Source organism: Hippopotamus amphibius, unplaced genomic scaffold (assembly GCF_030028045.1).
Source record: "Hippopotamus amphibius kiboko isolate mHipAmp2 unplaced genomic scaffold, mHipAmp2.hap2 H_1, whole genome shotgun sequence".
In the NCBI taxonomy this organism is placed as follows: domain Eukaryota; kingdom Metazoa; phylum Chordata; class Mammalia; order Artiodactyla; family Hippopotamidae; genus Hippopotamus; species Hippopotamus amphibius.
In genome coordinates this window covers 911689-920163 of record NW_026648280.1, presented here as the reverse complement: position 1 = coordinate 920163, position 8475 = coordinate 911689, and the positions used below count along the sequence as shown (strand labels likewise).

The 8475-nt window shown below is 55.7% G+C and overlaps 1 protein-coding gene across 15 annotated transcripts in view; it reads left to right on the top strand.

Annotated features, from left to right (window-relative positions):
- The first annotated feature begins 950 nt into the window (after positions 1-950).
- PEG3 (paternally expressed 3) overlaps positions 951-8475 on the top strand; it is a 31469-nt gene continuing 23944 nt past the window's right edge. For 9 of the 15 annotated variants that reach the window (XM_057719557.1, XM_057719546.1, XM_057719544.1 and 6 more), the window contains exons 1-2: positions 951-1124; positions 4580-4650. The gene's annotated coding sequence lies outside the window, so the exon portion shown is untranslated. Of the gene's footprint in view, positions 1125-2699; positions 2771-3170; positions 3537-3593; positions 3751-4579; positions 4651-5477; positions 7304-8475 lie in introns of those variants that run through there. The other 6 variants (XM_057719553.1, XM_057719552.1, XM_057719548.1 and 3 more) reach the window with 5 other exon arrangements.

Here is an 8475-nt window from a genome sequence, read left to right as displayed (position 1 = left end):
TCCCTAGAGGTAACCGGCCAACAATTTCTTGTACACTTTCCCAGAGGTTTTACCTGCGTGTGTGTTTATCCTTAACAAACAAACAAATGAAAACACTTACCGGGTCGTGTCTACAAACTTCGGCCACTTGAGTATTGGACAAACTCTATCGCGTCCTCGGCCGTCATTCGTCCTGAGCCTCGCTTCCTCGTCGTTTCCCGCCGCACACGGGTTTCCTCGCGCCTGTGTGTGCGCCCTGCGCGGCCGACGGTCTGAGTGGACCGCGGGGTAGACCGACCCAACCTGTCTCGGCAGCATGCGAGGCCGCCCGCGGAGAGCGTCCGCTAGACCGCGCTGGGCCGGGCTCAGAGTTTACGTTTCTCTGGGAGTCGGGTCGTGAGTTTTGTCCCGAAGGTCTGTCAGCCATTTGTATTTTCCTATGAATTGCCAGTTTCCTCCCTTTCTGCCCGTTTTTCTGGCTCGGTTTGGTCTCTACCGTATCGGTTTCCGAGAGGTCTTTGTTTATTAAGGAAGGTAGCCCCGAGTCTTTCATGTGTCCCGGCGGAAAAGTCTCGTCTCCCACTTTCTCATTTGTCTTTAACTTCAACATACATGTTTTTGCCTGCCGGATTTTCCTTTTCTTAGACAAATGTATGGTTTGTTTGTTTTCTTTTTCTTCATAAGTTTTGCGTTTGGGAGTCGTTAGTGGGCCTTTCTGCGCGTCACCCCCGGTCTTTGTTTGGGGGTCGCAACCCCCCCCCTCCAGACCCTTCCTCAGGGCCCCTCGCTTAGGCTCGGTTGACGTCAACCTGCTGCCTTCGCGCCAAGCCGTCGCCATGGCAACCGGGGCCCGATTGGCAGGGCTCGGGGGCGTGGTGAAGGGGGCCCTGGGTGCGCAGCGCCACCGCTGATTGGCCCGCACCGGGGCCCCGCCTCTGCAGAGAGCCTGACAAGGAGTCGCGGGCCGGGGCTCGGTGCAGACTCCGGGAGCCGCGGGAGGACGAGGCTGAGGTGGAGGAGCGGACATGTCCACCCTGGGCTGGTGGCGCTGCCGGGCGCCTGGGGTCGTGTGGGGGCACTAGACCGTGCGCGGCTGCGCCGTGGCTGAGCCGTCGGCCCGGGGCGGGGCGGTGCTGTGAGGTGAGGTGAGTCTGGCCGACCCGGCCCGCACCTCCGCGTCTGGACGGTGCGCGGGGATGGGACGCCGCGGGTCCAGGACCCCGGTCATCGGGCGGGGGGCTGCCGTGCTTGCCGCAGCGGCGCCATCTTGCGCAGCCGGCCGGAGTCTGGGGTGGGGGCTCCCGTGCCACCTTTCCTGGACGTGGGGGGACAGGGACGGCTGGCCGTCCTGGGCGGGGGCGGGACGGCCGCGGGCTCCTGTCACCGCAGTCCGCTGGGGTGGGTGCCGGAGAAGCGGCGGCCGTCCCTGACGAGCGCGGGAAGGCTCAGGGCGCCGCCCGCTTTCCTCGGTGGTCTGGGGTCTGCAGAGGACACCCCATCCCACGGGGTCCCAGACGGGCCGCTCTCCTCCGGCCGCCCCTGCATCCTTGCCGGTCCTTGGGGGCGGGGCTTGCTTGCCGCAGTGGCCGCGGGAGGAGCCGGGGGTGGGGCCGAGGGCGGGCGTGCCTGCGGGGTGCTTTCCCTGGGCGGGGCGGGCTGTGGCCCTGCCCACCGCGGCGCCACCCTTGATGGGGCCGCTGAGAGGGGCTGCGCAGGCGCCTTCCTGATTGGCTGGGGCGGAGTGGGGCTGGACCAAGGGCTGGGGCGATTGCGGGCCTCAAGGGAAGGTCTGGTCTGGTCGCGCCCCGCCTGCCGCGGTGCCCTTTGGCGGGGGCAGCTGTGGCGTGCTGCGCAGGCGCGGGCTCGTCTTGCTGGCCTCGGGGTGGGGCTGAGGGCCGCGGCCCCCTGTGCTCTTCGCGGGGACGAGGGCTGCGGGGTCCTGCTGCCTCACACCTTCTTTGCTGGCCGTGGACCTTGCCGCGGACGCGTGCCGCGATGTGCCGGCCTGACTGGAGTGGGGCCTGAGCTCTGCCTGGGGACGGGGGTCTGTTTTATCGGCGGGTCCATGTGGCCCAGAGTTTGCCGACACTGCTGTCACTGCGTAGCTGCGTGTCCTGAGGGGCAGGGGTCCGGGCTGTCGTTGTGCCTGCTGTTTCTCCGTGGATGGCCCCGGGGGGGGGGGGTGCAGAGCATCGCCCCGTCCCCTGCCGTTGCCTGCCTGGACTCTTTTCACCCTGGGGTGTTTCCGGCTGCCTCTTTTGGCTGCGGCGGGGGTGGAGCCCAGCTGTGCTTCGCAGGTGCCCTGTCGGCTAGGTTGAGGAGTGGGGGGGGGGGGGGGGGCGCCGCGGGCCGTCTCTGGGGACTGACAGCGCTGCAGAGCCCTGCCTACTCTGACGCTGTGCGTGTGGACTGACAGGTGGCGCCAAGGCTGGTTGCGCAGGCGCTGTCATGAATGAGGGCGGAGCTTCAGGGGCGGGCCGGGGGAGGGGCTGCAGAGCCCTGCCCACTCTAGTGCTGTTTGTTGGCCGACAGGTGGCGCCAAGGCTGATTGTGCAGGCGCTGTCGTGAATGAGGGCGGAGCTGCAGGGGCGGGCCAGGGGAGGGGCTGCAGAGCCCTGCCCACTCCAGCGCTGTTTGTTGGCCGACAGGTGGCGGCTGAGGCATACTGCGCAGGCGCCATCTTGAATGACAACTGGGCTGGCTACAGGGGGCGGGCCGGGGGAGGGGCTGCAGAGCTCTCCCCACTCTAGTGCTGATTGTGGACTGACAGGTGGCGGCTGAGGCATGCGGTGTAGGTGCCGTCTTGAAATGACTGCGTGGCTGGCTGCAGGGGGTGGGCCCAAGGGAGGCGCTTTTCTGCTTTGACTGTTGGGGGACTACAGGCCATTTCCTGTGTAGCGCTGTGTATTTTGGCCTGGGGTGGCAGCCGAAGCTTACTGCACAGGCGCCATCTTGAATAACAGCGGGGCTGACCTCAGGGGAAGGGCCGGGGGAGGGGCTGCAGAGCCCGGCCCACCTAATCCTCTGCCGGCCGACAGGGGGCGGCCGAGGCTTACTGCGCAAGCGCTATCGTGAACAACTTTGGGCCCGCTGCAGGGGGCGGGCCCGAGGGCGGAGCTGCAGAGGCCTGCCTGCTGCGTTTGCTTGCTGCGCGTGCTCCATGTTGGGTGCCCGAGAAGCTGCGGGGCGGCCTGCCTGTGGCATCCTGGGAGACGGCCCGCCCCGCCATCTCCGCGGCGGCCGCGCGCTGGCGCGGTGTTCCCCGGAGGGAGGCAGAGGCTTGTCCCGGGGGCGGTGGGACAGGGTTTGATGGCACCCAGCCGGGGTCTCGTAGGAAAGTGGGAGTTTCAGTAGCTCTGGGGAAGGGCGGGATCCTAAGTGAGGAGGCGCGGGAGGCTGTATCTGCAAGACCTCAGGGTGGGAGGCTCTGAGGGCGGCAGGAGGGGCAGTGGAGGGAAACGCCTCAAGCCTGTGGACGGCCTGGAGCGCGCGGAGCGGTGGAGGGTTATGAGCGAGGCGCGGCGTGGGAAGTGATGGGCCGCAGGACGGGCTGGCAGGTGGGGCGGCCGCAACGGGGAGGGGCGAGGAAGAGGGGGGAGAGTGTGGGGGGAGGAACCTCCTTATACACCCGCCGCTGACTGAATGTGTTGACGTAAACCAGAGCCATAGTCCTGAAGGTGCTTCCCTCAGGGGCCTCCGGTTGATTGAACGGATGCTCTGAGGCACAGTAGTGTCGTCCACGGGGATCGGGTTGACAACCTCAGATGTTGTGTAAGGTTAAGTGATGGTACCATTATCTACTGGTAATGATGCTAATAGCACTGAGGTCCTAACATAAGTTAGTTTCTTCGTGTTACTTAGGTGTACAGCATGGTAAAATTTCTGGCATTGCATCACTGGCAGTACATGGCAGAACTAGAGTTTCAGCTCAGCTAAGAGGTGCCTGTATCATTATTCCACAAGGTTTCCATGGAAAATGTGGATATACTGTTTTACAAAATGACCTTAGTTGATCTTTAATTGCCATGAATTCTGAAATTGAGCCTCTGCTTCTTTTTTGTGACATAAGTAGAAAATTAATGTAGTGAGAATAAACAGAGATGCTAAAAGTAAGGTGTTAAGCACCGTACGAGCCACGTAATTAGCAGTAAATAATAATACTACCTTCTTAGCCATTTTTTCTCTCTAGTTTCTACCTTCAATGTCTGTCCTTTGCCTTTAGAGTGATGGCCAGTGCAACATAGCTAATATGTGGGAAATTGGGGTCTTGTTGATTTCTCAATTCCAAGCCCCATGCCCTTTACTATTTTGCTCTACTTATTAGAGAATGTTCTAAGACACTCAGAGATTGGCTTGCACACCCATTGATATAACCTCAGTGGGAAAAGGCTGTGATTACAGCCCCAGGTATAATATACACCCCAGGAAGCAGTGCCAATGGCTCTTCCACTCTGGGAGAGAAAGTTGTTCTTCCTTTGTCTCATTTCACATCTGCTGCTGTGGGGGGTAAAGATGCAGCCGTGTGGGGTCATTTCCATCCTGGGAAATCCAGTAACTGGAAAGTAAATTTGGTGTCTCATGTTTTCTTTTCCTTCCCTAGCTCTACCCTTCTCCAAGATGACTGGCAGGAGGAAGAGGGACTAGGTGCAAACACTAGGTGGCTGTGTCCAGGTGAGCTGAATCCCCTTCTCACAATGCCATGCCCATCCTTGGAGTGAGCACATCCTTCCTCCTCAGCCTGACACTTTCCTCCTGCACTCGCATTCCATATGGCCACATGAGTACCGTTTGTGCGCTCTGAGAATGCACGGGCTCTTCTGGTGAATCGTGTGTTCACCAGTTCTCCTTGGTCTCATGTCATCCTTTTTGGTGTCCTAACTCTTTCCTATCACTCAGCTGCTCCTTCAGGCCTGCCCTTTCTTTCGCTTTGGATGTTTAAAGAAGCATGAGAAATTCATTGATTCATCTGTCAAACATGGCCCCAAGTGGGAAAGGAAGTGTTTTCCTGGAGCTCATAGTCTCTTGGGTAATGAAAGACATTGAAAAAAATAATTGTGTAATTCGTGCCTTTGAGAGAACATTCACTACAGACAGTTAACTTAAACTGGGAGAGGCTGTAAAGGGTCTCCTTGAGAAAGTGGGGGACACTAAGGCTGAGCCCTGAAGCATGGTGGATGGTAGTGTGTCGTGAGAAGAGTAGTCTTAAGGGAGATGGAAGTCCGGGATCTAGTCTAGGCTGGAAGCCTAGAACAAAGGAAAGACAAGAGTGATGTTTGAGGTGGGAGAAAGGTAAAGGGGGGCTGCATTATAATCCATGGTAAGTAATTGGGCTTGATCTGAAGCACCATGGGAAGCCATTGGGGTACTTACCTTGGCAGCACCGTGATAATCAGATTTGTGTTTTAAAAATATCATCTAGTTGCAGGGTTCAGAAGGGGAGGGTATAAAAAGTGGGTCCAGGAAGACCACCTCAGGTCTGGGTGAGAGATGGTGGCTTGGGTTAGGGTCATAGAAGGAGAATAAGTGAATTGGATGGACTTGAGAGAGGTGCTGAAGAAAGGGACTCAGTGGGGTTTGCACTCTTTGTTCATGGTTTGCTGACTGATTCAGACCAGATTCAGTGAATCATATCATGGGAGGAAGTGAGTAAAATAGCCAAATATTGCTTATTCTATCAGCAAGCATTGATACTGTGCCTGATCCGGGACACGATTATGCTAGACTTGGGGTCTCCGAAGTGAGTGATGTAATCCCTGGTCTCAGTGTCTGTGGATGAGAACTCCAGTTAAGTGGAGAGTAAAAAAACATGCTTATTTACCATGATAGACGTCCATGCTAATGGTGTATTACCACCCAGGGAAAGACTAACACGCTGTCCCAGTGGGCCCCTGAGGGTGGGTTGGTTTGTTCCTGGCATTATTAATGTTCTGGGCAGCAGGCTAGTGTCTGGTGCTCAAGCCTTTGGAGGCTCAGAAGCCTTACTTCACCTGAGGACTCATCTTACATTGGTAGATCCACATGAACGAAGCTAAGCCATAATGAATTATTGGTTTATGTTGAAAATAGTGAGACTAAATTTGATGTTCCTGTTTTCTGAATTTTGGTAATGGAGTCACAGTGGGAGAGCACTGCCGGAGGGACCCGGGTACTCAGAAGTGTGCTTGATCAGCACATTCTCTCCCTGTAGGCAGACCTACATGGGAGAAGGTTGCTGGGTGAGTATGGAATCGGAATGGGAGGATGTGGACAAGCTTTGATAGCACTGGCCTGTAAGGTTGCCTGGGGATACCATTGGCTTGTAGTGAAGCTCTTGCTAGGACTTGTCTGTAGCCCCTGCCCTCCCCAGTCTCCATTCACATTAGGTCTGACCAGAGTAGTTGCGCTCTCCAGTAGATGGTTAAATGAACCATGCTTTGTGGTCTGCTTTTTCATGCCCTCACCCTTTAAAAAAAAATCTGATCAGCCAGTTACTGATGTAAAAATACAGTCAGATACGTTCTATTGGCACAGAAGATGTTTTGTCTCTTTAACTCTATTTTTCTTGAATCATGTGGGGGCTGACCATAAATTTAAACTCTTAGATACTGTTTCCTCTATTTTGAAATTTTTGGGCAAACTCCTCAAGAATGGACAACAATAAGGAAATTTTGCTACAGAGTGGTAAGTGCTAAGTTTATATGATGGAGGTAAGCCCAGGGCGACATGGTGGTTATCTGACAGGAGCTACCTGAGAGACCAGAGGGTGGAATCGTAGCTGGTATCATAGGGGTAGTGGTCATTTACTTCATGGTCACATTGCCCTGTAAAATTGTTACCCAAACAGCCTCTGTTGTCCACATGTACCTGTTCTTGGTTGAGTGAACCAGGCTGGACACCTTGGCTTAGAGCAGTGGTTCTCAAAGTACATCTCCCAGGGTGCTTCCTGGAAAGGCTGTTTCCCGGGGAGCCACAGACCTCATAAATATTCACCCCTGGAAAGGCAGGTGCATTTCTCTCCAGCACCCACAGGTTTGAGAACCACACCCTGAAGGCATCGAGCCAGTGTGCACTCATAGTCTTGGAGCTGGGGTGAACGGAGGCACAGGCTGGCCCATCTGCCAGTAGTGGGTACCTAACCCAGGAGGTGAGGTAGGCCCGGGCTGGGCCAGCACTTTCCTCCGCGTGCATGCTGAAGTAGAGAATGTCGGTCTGCAGAAAGAGGCGGGAGAATGGAGCAAACGAGAGGAGAGAAGAGACCACACACCCTGCTGTCCCTGAGAAGCAAAGAAAGTAACTTCCTCGATTGCTGCCTTTAAAGTTCTCAATTCCAGCCCCCTTTAATGAGGTAGGTAGAAGGAGAGAAGGACTGAATCTAGGTGTACTGTGATGAGGCACTGAAGTAAGTAAGTAGAAACGGGCTTGAAGAAGACACCAACGAGCTTCTCTCCCTCCTGGTGGGATGTGGGGAGCCCGAGGTTACACCGGAGCGGGGAGGGGAAGCACAGAATTGCTTTACCTCTCCTCACACGTCCCAGCCACATTTCCAGCCACCGATAGTTGAGTTCCTCCTAGTTCACTTGAACACTTGACCCACTGATCCTTTGATTGAGGCTAAGGATGCCCCCCCCCCCCACTTGTGGCAGAGATGCCTGATGAATTTCATTTTTGTTTCATATAAATTAATTGTGAGACCATGCTTTTGTTTTCTACGCATTTTTATGAAATAGAAGTAAAGGGCTATAAGATATGCAGAGAATGGCATAAATACCTCCACATGGACCACAGTGGCAGCTGTTGTCCAGCAGGCAGTGCCACTGCCCTGTGATTGGAGACAGTCCAGCTCGTGCCAGAAACTTACTCTGCACACAGTGCTTACGACACATATGTTTCACTTTTAGGTGTCCCGTGTATTTAAGAACAGGTCTTTGGAGGTTGAAGAACCACTGGAACCCCGTAAGGTCCTCCACACCAGGTGGACCCTTTACTGACCAGCTGCCCTTGTTTGTCTCCTCTCCTTCCCTTCCCTTGGAGTCAGTGGCCTCCTTTGGCCCCTAAGACCAGGATCTGGCTGGGTCCCTGTGTGTCCCCATCTTCACCCCTGTACTCTGAATGTGGTCAGACCTTTGGCTTTTAAAATCCTACCCTTACTGTCTCCAGTAAAAGCCAAAGTCCTTGCCGAAACTAACCAGGCCTACGCTTTCTGTCCTCCGCCTCTCCTCCCTGGCTTCCTCTTCCTCTGCCCCTGTGCACGTCACTTTGGCCAAGGCAGACACACCCCCGCTCAGTTGTGCTGCACCTGCTGTGGGGCATGTGCAGATGCCTGTAGGGCTGAGTCCCCCACTCCCTCAGTCATCTCAGTGAGGCCTTCCTTGCTCACTTTATATAAAACGTGAACCCTATCCCCATTTTACTTGTCTCCTTAGCACTTATCACAATCTGGATCCATGCCTCCATCCTCCCACACATATGTACATACATGTGTGTGTGCATGTATAATACGTGTATAATCCTTACAGT